This window comes from Equus caballus, chromosome 30, assembly GCF_041296265.1.
Source record: "Equus caballus isolate H_3958 breed thoroughbred chromosome 30, TB-T2T, whole genome shotgun sequence".
Classification (NCBI taxonomy): domain Eukaryota; kingdom Metazoa; phylum Chordata; class Mammalia; order Perissodactyla; family Equidae; genus Equus; species Equus caballus.
This window is the reverse complement of record NC_091713.1, coordinates 27,086,064-27,098,021: the sequence shown is the minus strand read 5'-3', so window position 1 is coordinate 27,098,021 and position 11,958 is coordinate 27,086,064. Positions and strand designations below refer to the sequence as shown.

Sequence of the window (11,958 nt, the reverse complement as noted above, 5' to 3'; positions counted from 1 at the left end):
AACGAAAAACTATTGCAAGGGCTCCTTATCTGACAGTCAAAAAAACAAAGACATCATTCAAATAAACACATTTTGAAGATTCTTTTAAAGCTTAGCATATCTCTTATATTTTGTCCTACAATATTTCTATTTATTTAAAATGCATACATATGAAATAATATTAGATGGTAGGTATGATTTTAAGTTAGGTACTTTGAATTTTGCCACTATCAACAGAAAAATACTTAGGAAATAAAATTAAAACACATTATTGAATGAATTTTTAATTTTAATGATTTTAGAATAAACATTTTTCATAGAGAATAATTAAATATAAAAGAGTGCATTTGAAGCTGTAAAAATTAGTATAATTTGATTAGCTATCCCAATCAGACAAAACATAAATATTGCTTTAAAAATCCAAAAGCAACATTTTTCCCCTAATAATTTTAGGCAACTCAGTAACATTAACATTCTTCCATTCAATTGAATATAATGCAAAACAAAGGATAGCACAAATCCTGCCAATTCCAGCTGGCTTTACACTGAGAACATAGATAAGCTTGTCTGCTCAAAATGAAATATTTTGTTGTGTGCAGATTACATTTCAATGCATCAGTGCATCTCTAGATAAGATAGTTCATTTTGTTTTCTGCCAATCCTATGCTTAATGTCCATTTTTCAACTTCATTTTTCCCAGTAAAACATTCACCTTTAAAATACATTATAGAGATAAGCATGATTATTCTCACAGTGACAGAGATTCTAAAAGTGGTAATAACAACTTAAAGATCACCATTGGTGGAAACACACATCTGGCCATGCAGTCCATCCTTTTGTAGGAGTAATGTTTCTAACCATGGCCTCTGGAGTGCCAGTGACTGGGTTTATTCTTAGACTCCAAGGGCCACTCACTGTGTGAGTTTGGGCAAGTTCTCTAATCTCTGCTCCCTTTCTTCATCTCTAAAATAGGAAGAAGATTAATATCTCATTAGTTATCTGTGAGTTTTAAATGAGCCAATACATGTAACACACTAAGAATATTGCCAGACACCTAATGAAACTTTAATAACTACTATTTTGTTAATAAAGATTTTTTGCTACCTCCCTACCCACTTTAAATTGCCAAATTTATATTATTTTCAAAACTATTTTTACATACTCTTAAAATATTTATTTTTGCATGTGATCTTTGCTCTCTGCAGATTCTAAATTTGAAATTTTGTCCCGGGGATAAATTCATTTCAGAGTTCAAATATTTGGTGTGCGTATTCCATGCATCTCTGAGGATTGGCTGGGAATGAATAACTATTCATATTACACAGAAATGTGTGTCTTCAACTCTCTTTAGAAAATAATCTATAGTTTTAAAGGAACAACAGTGTAAAGCAGATTTGGGCTAACAATTTTGCCAAGAGTGCTCGAAACTATTCCACTTTTCCCAAGAAGCTTTATAAAAGGAAGCCCACGATTACTCATATTACTCTTTACTTATTCAAGAATAATCTAAAAAGTTTAGAGAGGGGCTTATAAGACAGATTCAGCAGCAAGAGACACATGGATAAATTTGTGAAAATAACTGGTAACACGTAAAAATATCTAAAGATGACTTTTTAAATTCTGTATATACAGATATGTATATTTTCAAATTACGTCTCTTTCTAAAATGCTTGTGTATATATCTATTCTCAGACAAAACTAAGACTGAAATTGAGTCTATGGAAACAAATTGTTTATTAATTTTGCAAATAAAACGAGGAAAGCTCTTGGTTTAAGACATTCTTTGAAATCAAGTTAACCAAGGAATGCTTTTACGACTTCTAAATTTAACCAGAAGAAGTATTCATTTTTATTGAAATATTAAATCATTTTTCCTTTGTGGCGGCTCCCTCCTCTCCAGTACTTTCCTGCTAATCTAGCTTCTTGTTTTCCCTAAACGCCAGTCGCTGGCTTCCCACCTCCACTGTTGGGTGTGTTTGGTTTGCTCTTGTTTTCACAAGTCGCCGTTTCCTGCTTCATGGCTTGGAAACTCTTTCCAGGGAGTAAGTTACCAGTATTATCACACTCTCCTTTCTTATTTCCCTTCTTTCACAGGTTACAGTTCCATACTGTCTGATCTCAGGATGTCTATAATAACTATTTTCATGCAATTTTCCCAATTTTCTAGTTTTTAAGGCGTGACATGAATCTGGTTACTCTTACTCCATTTTATTGAGAAGTGAAAGAGTATAGTTCTTTTTTTTCACCTCATAAATGGATGTAACGGAATATTAATTTTTAAACCAATCTGAGAATCTTTTTTAATAACTGGTTTGCATAGTCTATTTATAATTGTTGTGGTTACTGAAAAATTATGTTCATATTTTATAACTTTTTAAAGTTTTATTTACCATGATTTCTATTTTCTTCTGCTTTGAATTCTATTTCCTTCACTTTTTTGATAGTTACATATTCTCTTTCTAAATTTTAGAAAGTGCTCTTAAAATTTTGGTAGGCCTAAATTCTTTAGCAAAGTCTAAAACTTATAAATATACTTTCCCCCATATGTGGTAAAACGAAAGATTTCTTTGAGTCTGCCTTGTTATTTGTTATTTAGAATTTGAGGTCCAATTTGTTTAAAATTATTTAAGACTCAATATCCTTTCAGATGTATCAACCTATTTAGTAATATGTGCTAATCATTGTTTCTTGCTTTCTAGACGTTTCTTCGGAGATTAATTTTCTCCTGTCAGAATCTGTCCTTTAGCGTATCTTTCAGTGAAGTTTTATTATTGATAAATTTCATCAGATATTTACTAGACCTTTTAATTTTATTGTTTATTTTAATAACAATATTATTAATATTATTTTCTTGGCTTCCATCTCCAGCACTCTGTGTTCATTATGGAACAATTTATAGAAATTTATCTTCTATTTCATTAATTCTCTTTTCAGATTTATATCATCACTTGACTTTAATTTCATCACCTATCATTGTTTGTCGTAGTTCTTTTTTTTTTTTTTTAAGATTTTATTTTTTTCCCTTTTTCGCCCCAAAGCCCCCTGGTACATAGTTGTATATTCGTCGTTGTGGGTCCTTCTAGCTGTGGCATGTGGGACGCTGCCTCAGCGTGGCTTGATGAGCAGCGCCATGTCTGCGCCCAGGATTCGAACCAATGAAACACTGGGCCACCTGCAGTGGAGCACGCGAACTTAACCACTTGGCCACGTGGCCAGCCCCTGTTTGTTGTAGTTCTAATAATTCTTTGGAAATTTTTCCTGGTCATATTATCCTGTTCATTTATTTATATTTCTTATTTCTCCTTTCTCTCTTTATTTAAAAAATGATTTCTTATATCTGCTAGATTGTTCTACTACTTTAACTAGAGTTGATAATTATTCCAATAAATGGCACTCACTTCACGGAGATTTCTCAATGTTCCCAGCTCTTAAAGATTTCTTATTCTTTCATTAAAGCCTGAATATGTTTTGTAAGATGATGTGTTTGCTGTTATATGTGTTTTCACTATTTTTATGTGCTTAGAATGGTAGAGGGCCTGTTTTATATAATTCTGATATAATCCTTGCAAAGTCTCTCTTTCCCATGCTTTTTCCACTACATTGCTTCTCACACATTTAATTTTAAATGTAATTAATTTAAAGTAAATTTATTTTGGATGCCGCAAATTTTAATTATGTTTTGAAAGTTAGTTTTAAAATAAATAAAATATGGAAATATTAACCAAAAGGTAACAGGCGTATGTTGCCATTATATACTAGATGGAAATGCTCTGCTGAAATGATCTGCTGATACAATAGCGGTTACCCATTGACCCAAAATCATCTAGCATTCCCTAACTTATATGATGGTGGATTAAAATTTCATCGAATAGAATGTAAAGCAAATAAAAATTCATAATTTTTAGATGCAGGAGCTGCCATCCTTGAAGAATTGGAATATATTTTAAAGTTTAGTTTGGAAATTAGATAACCAAAAGTGGAGGAATGATACTTAAATATGGAGAAACAGTGTCCTCATGTGTGTAATAGGTTGTTTCTTCATGTGTGTAATTGCTTGGGTTAGGGTTAGTGGGAGAAGAAGATAAAAGCATAAGAAGAGATATGAGCACATTTACATACACCTATTTTCACTTATTTTCCTTGGGAATTGGGAATTGCTGAAATAGTTTTACAATTTTTAGTGAAAAAATCCTAGTATAAAAGCAAATAAACAGAAAGACATAACAGAATCTGTAAGAAACTAGCTTTGGTAATGCAAAATAATAATTTGAATATATTTGTGTCCTGTATAATTTAAATATTTGACGTTTCTTGTGGCACTGAAGTTCCTCAAGCAAACCTATCATTCATATTCCTTTGTGTCCTTGTAATCTAGAGATTGTCACATAGTATCCACTTCATGCCCTCTGAGGGTCAGAAGACCTTATTAAGGTTTCGTGACTTCCGAGAGGATGTGTTTCAGGCTGGTAATATTTTCTCTTCCATTTTTGTTCAGCCACTATCGTCACAGTTTCCCAGCTTGCTCCCACATTTTAGTTGAGAGCTAATTTTGGGGGCTGGCTTTTTTCTTTTAAACGATCTAGTTCCTCACATCCCAACTCCCATTCATATTTAAAATATAGTCACCTGTATAAGATGATTAATCTTTGAAAGATGGTATTTTAATCAGGTTGGCATATTCAGATTATGAATGAAAATCGTAAGAAATAAGCTCAAGGAGCCAAATGAGATGTACACACAGGGATTAATTTTGACTCCACGGATAGAAGACAAATGTACCTGCTACCGTCTGTACCTGCAAAAATACAACTGAAACTCTTTTGTCAGGTAGGAGGCATTAAGAAAATTGTAATCCATTGAAATAAGTGTGCAATTCATCACTGCTGAGATCACTGTTGAAATCCCAAAGAACTAGTTATGACATGCGCGTTAATACCAAATGAGTTCATCGTCATTAATATTGTGACAATAAATACCAGAGGAAATTAATAATGATCAGCTATTATTTGAAAGCCCTGCTCCATAATTCAAATATTTTACCTTGAAATGTAAGCACTTTCAAGGTATATCCTATACACAGTTTTCCTTAACTGTGCTTTTATCCAACTTAGTTTAGTTTAATGCTTCTTAAATACTTTTATTTCATACACACTTATTACTAGAGAATATCATTCCTTGTCATTTCCACCCAGTAAAGAGCGATTAAGGCATTAGGCAAATGATGAGATTCAATTTTAGCTGATGGAATTTTGATTTTTTAAAAATTAAAAAAGATTGAATTAAATTATAAACTCTTTTTTACTACAAGCATAGAACCATGTCATTTCGTTTTGTTTTTCTCAAAATGACATTCTTCTTCTCAAATTAGGGAAATTTATGTGACTAGCAGCATTAAAATTCCCCAAGGCTGTGCCTGGCTGCTCTAAGTATGTGATGTTCCCTGGGGAAATCTCCTGAGTAAGTAAGTTCTAGTAGGCATTCTTATAATAAGATGAATCTGTACAAATACTGGTAAGCCTCAATAAATCGAGATTACTGCTAAGGAAATTGTTTTTGTGGGTCAATCTCAATTTTAAATTATTGTCTTTCTGTCAGCTCTAATCATCATTTCTGGAGAAGAAACCTCAAGGAAAATAACCTCTAATGCCTAACTTGCCCATACACAGGCCACTTCCTCCTAAAATCTCTTTCATCGCCACTGATCTTAGACTCTTGGTCGTCTTCCGCTTTGCCTCCTGTCTTGGGAAGTTCTTGTTCTTGCTTTCCAGGAACCACCTGTTCCACTTCACACAGCGTAAATGATGTTATTTTATCCACTATACTTCAGTTTAAACAAATGCTAAACTTCACCAAACCCTATGTACCACATAGAGAAAGTCAATATGTATGCCCAATATTCTTTAACTTACAGACCCCTTATGCAGAATTGCAATTCCTTAACCCTACAATTTTCAAATTTGTGATTCCTATGCAATGTGGAGGTTCTCAAGATTATCACAAAGCACTCACAAAATAATCTTTTCTACTTGCATAAATAAGAGTGACTTTTTTTTTTTTTTTTTTTTTGGCGCTCTGGTCTTTTATCTCTTCTCACCTGGCCCTGGGTGCATTATTATCATGCAGCTCCTAGCTGCAAAGCTAGGCTGGGCCTTTTGTGTTCTGATAAGACTACCCCATCTACTAAGAAAACTCATATGTTTTCACTAAAATGGTCTGTGGCATGCCATTCCTGACTTAGAACATGGACTGGTAATCTTAGGGCTTCTCTGTCTCTGCTCACAATCTTGATGTCACTGTCACTATTGTCCCGCCAACTCCCTCTGCTTTTCATTCCACCCACCAAACAGAAGGAGGCATGCATCCTCCTCTTTTTGTGGAGAACACTGGAAATGATACGTAACGGGGAGTAATAAGAGACTTAGTTTACTTATACGTTGCTCTCTCTTTCCATTACTGCCAGCCATACTTCCCGTTCCTAACCTAAACTGAGTCACAGTCTGTCAAGATAACTAGGCTAGAATGGATTTAAGTAATGATAACCATGAAGCATTTTAAAGCACAACAAACTTCTGGTCCCCAAACTTTGTGGCTGAGACCATCTCATCCTGCCAGATTCTTCCTCACTAAGATAATTGCCTTTCAAGTGAGACTGCAGTCCTTTTTGTCTTGCAGTAATTGCTTCTTGGTCTACCACACTGATACAATTTTCGTTATTTCTCTGGGAGTTTCCTCAGACTACAGGCAAATAAGAAAACACAAAATGATATTGGAAGTAGAGAAAATGGTCACCAGGGATATATATCCAATTTCAAGTTAGACTCAATCATGAAATCCTGCTCCATTAGGGGAAAAAAGCTCTCATAATTTATATTCCTTTATTAAACCTTATGATTACATTAGCATAAATAAGAACCAATATATGTTTGGATAACAAAATTAGAAGCTCCAATATCCTGCAACATATCAATCTCTAAATGCACATAAAATCATGCTTTAATCCACATAAAGCATTGATAGATGATAATTATAGAGACAGCATTGAGTCAACAATCAATAAAGTTATGAATAAAGAATAAATGAATTAATAAATGTTTTTGCAGTGTACAATTGAATATGACTTTATAAGCCTTTAAAAAGAGGTTGGACCTTTGTAAGGATGTGCCATGGTAATGTTGTGTGTGTACAAAGGAGAATTTTGTTTGTGGTGAGGATTTCAACAAAGAAATTGTTTTTCTCACCAAAATTATTTCAAATAGTCCTTTCTTTATCACATTTAAACAAATGAAACAGCAGAACTTTTTTTACACAGATTTCAAATACTCAGGATAGAAAGCAGACAGGCACCCTGAGTAAGATGGAAATAACTTTGGAAAACAATAAAGCAGGCATCCATAATTTTTCAAATTATATTGGAGATAAAAAGTCCTTTTCAACTTTAGACAAGAATAAATATTCTATACCTGTGATGGATATTGAAGAATCGTATAAGCTAAGATAACTTTTTTCAAATATCAATATAGTTCCTAACATAAGAAAGGGCAAGTCCTACTTCAAGGAAAGCACTTTGGGTTCACAGAAAGCAAACAGCAGACTTGAACAGATATGCATTTGATAAACGAAGGAAAGAGCGTGGTCGGAATACAATGCTTAGGTGAACAAATATATGCACGTGCTTGTTTCCTTTTAACTGATATTGACACGTGAGATTTATCTTTTTAATTTGAAATTTTAAATTGTCAAATCTCGGTATCTCAATCACACTGGCTATCGTAATCCATCATTTCAATATTATGTCATGTTCAGTCCAAGATACTCACCTTTCTCTTCTCTCTCCTTTGGTTTGAGAGTGATGTATCATTTCCCACGGGTCTTATGAGTCATCTTAACATAGGGAAAGTTCTTTGTACCTTTCTTTGCCCTTTTTAACATCTGTCATTAAATAGCTTGTGCGTGTGGTATTGGTTCTATTGGGGGGATATTCTTGGTCCTCCCGCCTCTGAATGTCAGATCCACAATATGGCCTTCATTCTCAAACGCAGACTTCTCTTCAGCCCTCTGGACATGCCTCTCTTCACTTGACATCAGCACTCTCCTCCAAGCTTTGAGGTCTCCGGAACCTTTACTTTTAATTACTTTCCTTGTACTATGCAGGTCATTTAGGAGGCCTGGAATCTGGAATGCTGCCACATTGTGATTGAATCATTGATATTGACTGTGTGTGCATGAGTCATGAGAAAGTGTGGCTAATTCAAGGTAACAAAACAGAGGGTATTATTTTACAAATATGAAACAGTAATATATCAGCTATGGAGGTCTGCGGGAGCCTAAAAACATAAACTAGAATATTTTTAAATCATCTGAAATCTCATCATACTGCCCTCTAGATGGGTATCATTCCTGTCTTTGTTCCAGTTTATTTAAATGTAATTAAAGCACTCCGTATTATAATCTATTTTTGTCAATAACTCTTATATTATATGCATTTTACTTAAAATTGTATTTATCAGATGGGTGTTATTGTAATATGTGGATGGATTTTAGTATAGTTAAATAATGTATACTCTTAAGCATTTGGGTGGGTTTTAATTTTGAAGTAATATGATAAATATGTGGAACAAGCAGCCAGAATTTAGAATATATGTATTAATATACCTTTTTGATAAAATGTATAGAAATTTAGGAAAATCTGTAGAAAGGGCACTACTATGTCAAAGAGTTTTTAATAATTTTTAACATTCAGTTAGCATGAGCTTCTGGAAATGTGTATGTTTAATTACCTAATTGCTGTGTGTATTAATACCCATGTCCTACGGTCCATATAATAGGAGGTATTATAATTAGAAATATGATTTCAATTTAACAAAAAATACAATAATAATCATATCAACCTATAGTTATTTGATTGCAAGTACATGTAAACAGTATAAATATTCTTTGGTCTGATTATAAATCCATTTCATAAAATATTACATCATAATCTGTCAAATATTTTTATTGGTTCTGTTTTTTTATACATATATGCATGCTTTATTTTATAATTTACTTTTATATGTATTAACTCTGTGTCTATATGATGCAAATATTTTCACAGTTTATATTTTGGCTGCACAACTTATTTTTGCCATACATACATTTTATTTTCCATTATGATTTCTACTTTCATTTTTACATTTATGTTTAGAATGTCCTGTGTAACATAAATGTTAGGTGAATATTTGGCAATGTTTTTCTAGTTCTTTTGGGTGTTGTGTATGTGCACTTTTCTAAAAGTATCATTAAAATATATTTGATGCATGCAAAAGAATATGTACATATATATAACAGATATTATAATACATGACAATAATAAAATTAAAAACCCAAGCTACACACTGCCCAATTCAAGATCTTTATGTCTATCTATTCTTAAAAACAAAATTCAACTGAGTAACTTTAAAGATCTTATGGCTTTCTTCAATGGTTCGTGAATCAAGCAGCATCCAATATAACAGATCGAAAGGAGCTCCGAAGAGCTATGGAAAAGGAAAGACTTAGCGGTAGAAGGGAGCAGGAACAAGAAAATTACGCTAGGCAAAAAAATTGGAATGCTTACTGCAAGGTTACTTTCTCTGTAGGGATGGTAGGAGTCTAACAGGCAGATTACCTAACTAACGCTGATCAGGGGATTCTTGATTGACTGGTCTAAGATTGCATTTCTGGAAGAGCTGAAACTGTAATTAAGTTAGTCTTGGTTTGGTGACGTGGGGCTTATTTATCATAAGTGACTCCACTGGGGGCCTGTTGTCTTGCTTTAACACTATCTATTTCTCTTTCGAGATCTGTATGCCTCAACATTATATTGTTTAGTTTTGATTGATCTCTGTCTTCAGGATACTGTTGGCTATTCTAGCCCCATTGTCTTTCCATATACACTTTAGAATCAGTCTGTCAATATCTACCAAATAGCTCTCTGGGATTTTGATTGAAATTGAGTTGAGACTATAGAATGAGTTGGGAAGAATTCACATCTTAACAATATTGAATCCTCCAATCCACGAACATGAAATATCATTCCATTTATTTAGATCTTTGCTTTCTTTCATCAGAGTTTTGTAGTTCTTTGCATGTGAATCTTGTACCTATTTTATTAGATTTATATCCATGGATTTCATTGTTTTTGCATTTTCAAGCAATTGACCTCTGGATATTAACCTTGTATACTATGACCCTGCTTTACTTACTTGTTAATTCTAGGGGTTTTGTTGTTGTTGTTGATTCTTTGGGGTTCTTTGTGTAGGTAATCATGTCATATATGAACAAAGACAGTTTTATTTCTTCCTTCCCAGCCCGAATTCATTAATTTTCTGTATTCATCTTAATGCCTTAGGCCGTGATTTACAACACAATGTTGAATAGAGTGAGGAGAGGAGATACTTTTGCCTATTCACGATCTTAGGAGGAAAATCTCCAGTTTCTCACCGTTAAGTTTGATATTTGCTGTAGACTTTTGTACATGTTCTTTATCAAGTTAAGAAACTTCCTCAATTCCTAGTTTGCTGTTGATAATACTGGTTGATTTTTGAGTATGGATCCAACCTTGCAAACTTTAATAAATTTCACTAGTTCATTTTGTATTGCTCATTGTTGAATTCAATGTGCTAGTACTTTGTTGTGGATTTGTGCATCCACGTTGTTCATGAGAAATACTAGTTTGCAGTTTACCTCTTTTGTGATGTCATTATCTGGTTTTGCATTAGGATGATTCTGGCCTCATGGAATGAATTGGGAAGTGTTCTGTCTGCTTCAAAATTTTAGAAGGGCTTGTGGAGAATTGGTATTATTTTTTCTTAAATGTGTCGTAGAATTTATCAGTAGAAACACCATCTGGACTAGGTGTTTTCTTTTGGGTCAGTTTATAAATTATGAATTTATTTTTTTTAATAAATATAAGACTATTTGGATTATCTGTTATTTATTATCTGATTTTGGTAGTTTGTGTGTTTTAGGGAACTGGCCCTTAATTTCACACGTATTATCAAATTTGTGGGCATAGAGGTGTTCAGAGTTTTCCTTTATTATCCTTAAAGGTCCATGGGATCACTACTCCCCTCCAAACATTACTCAGGAACAATTGAAGAGTGTGTCTCCAGGTTAAAACGCTATGTGTAATCCTTCAAGACTGACCATAGGCAATTACAAAGGTTTCCCTGACAAGGCTCATGGGGTAACTGCCCTTTCCACATCCAACTTGTTCACAGGCATGGAAATTCAGTTTTCTACAAAGAGTTGTAGGAAAGGACTCAGTTCCCCTCCTCCAGCCTCCAGTTCAACTCTTCCCCAACTCTGGCCAGCCCTGTTTACAGGCTATATGCATTCCTCCTAGCCCAGCTGCCTTCCAGTTGCTTCTGCCAAGTCCTCCTCATTGGATTGCCTGACCAGGACACTTTTCTCCACTCTCACTTGGTTTGTCCAGCTTTGATTTGTTGTAAAGATGGAAATGATGATTTCCAAACTCTTTCTATGTCAAGGCTGAAACCGGAAGTTCTGCAGGGATATTTTTATATACCAATATAACTGAATAGGTTTATGCTGATTCTTATTATTCTTGAATTTGTTTTGGTAAGTTGTGTCTTCTTTTTTTTTTGAGGAAGATCAGCCCTGAGCTAACATCTGCTGCCAAGCCTCCTCTTTTTGCTGAGGAAGACTGGCCCTGAGCTAACATCAGTGCCCATCTTCCTCTACTTCATATGTGGGACGCCTACCACAGCATGGCTTGCCAAGCAGTTCCATGTCCGCACCCAGGATCCGAACTGGCAAACCCCAGGCCACTGAAGTGGAACATGCACATGTAACCACTGCACCACCAGGCTAGCTTCTAGTTGTGGTTTTAAAGAAATGCATCCGTGTAATAGAATATTTCAAAATTCATTGTTTAAGCTGATTATGTAAGCACTGTTGTGTTTAAAATCTAGGTTGCTTCTGGAGGTATATTCTCTTTTT

The 11,958-nt window shown here is 34.1% G+C and overlaps 1 long non-coding RNA gene across 1 annotated transcript; it reads right to left on the bottom strand.

The window, feature by feature from the left end:
* Positions 1 to 250: 250 nt before the first annotated feature.
* Positions 251 to 8,158, bottom strand: LOC138921559 (uncharacterized). The gene is made up of 2 exons (XR_011434202.1): positions 7,797 to 8,158; positions 251 to 942 (listed from the first exon to the last, which is right to left on the bottom strand). It is a non-coding gene; the product is annotated as an uncharacterized lncRNA (long non-coding RNA).
* Positions 8,159 to 11,958: the final 3,800 nt, after the last annotated feature.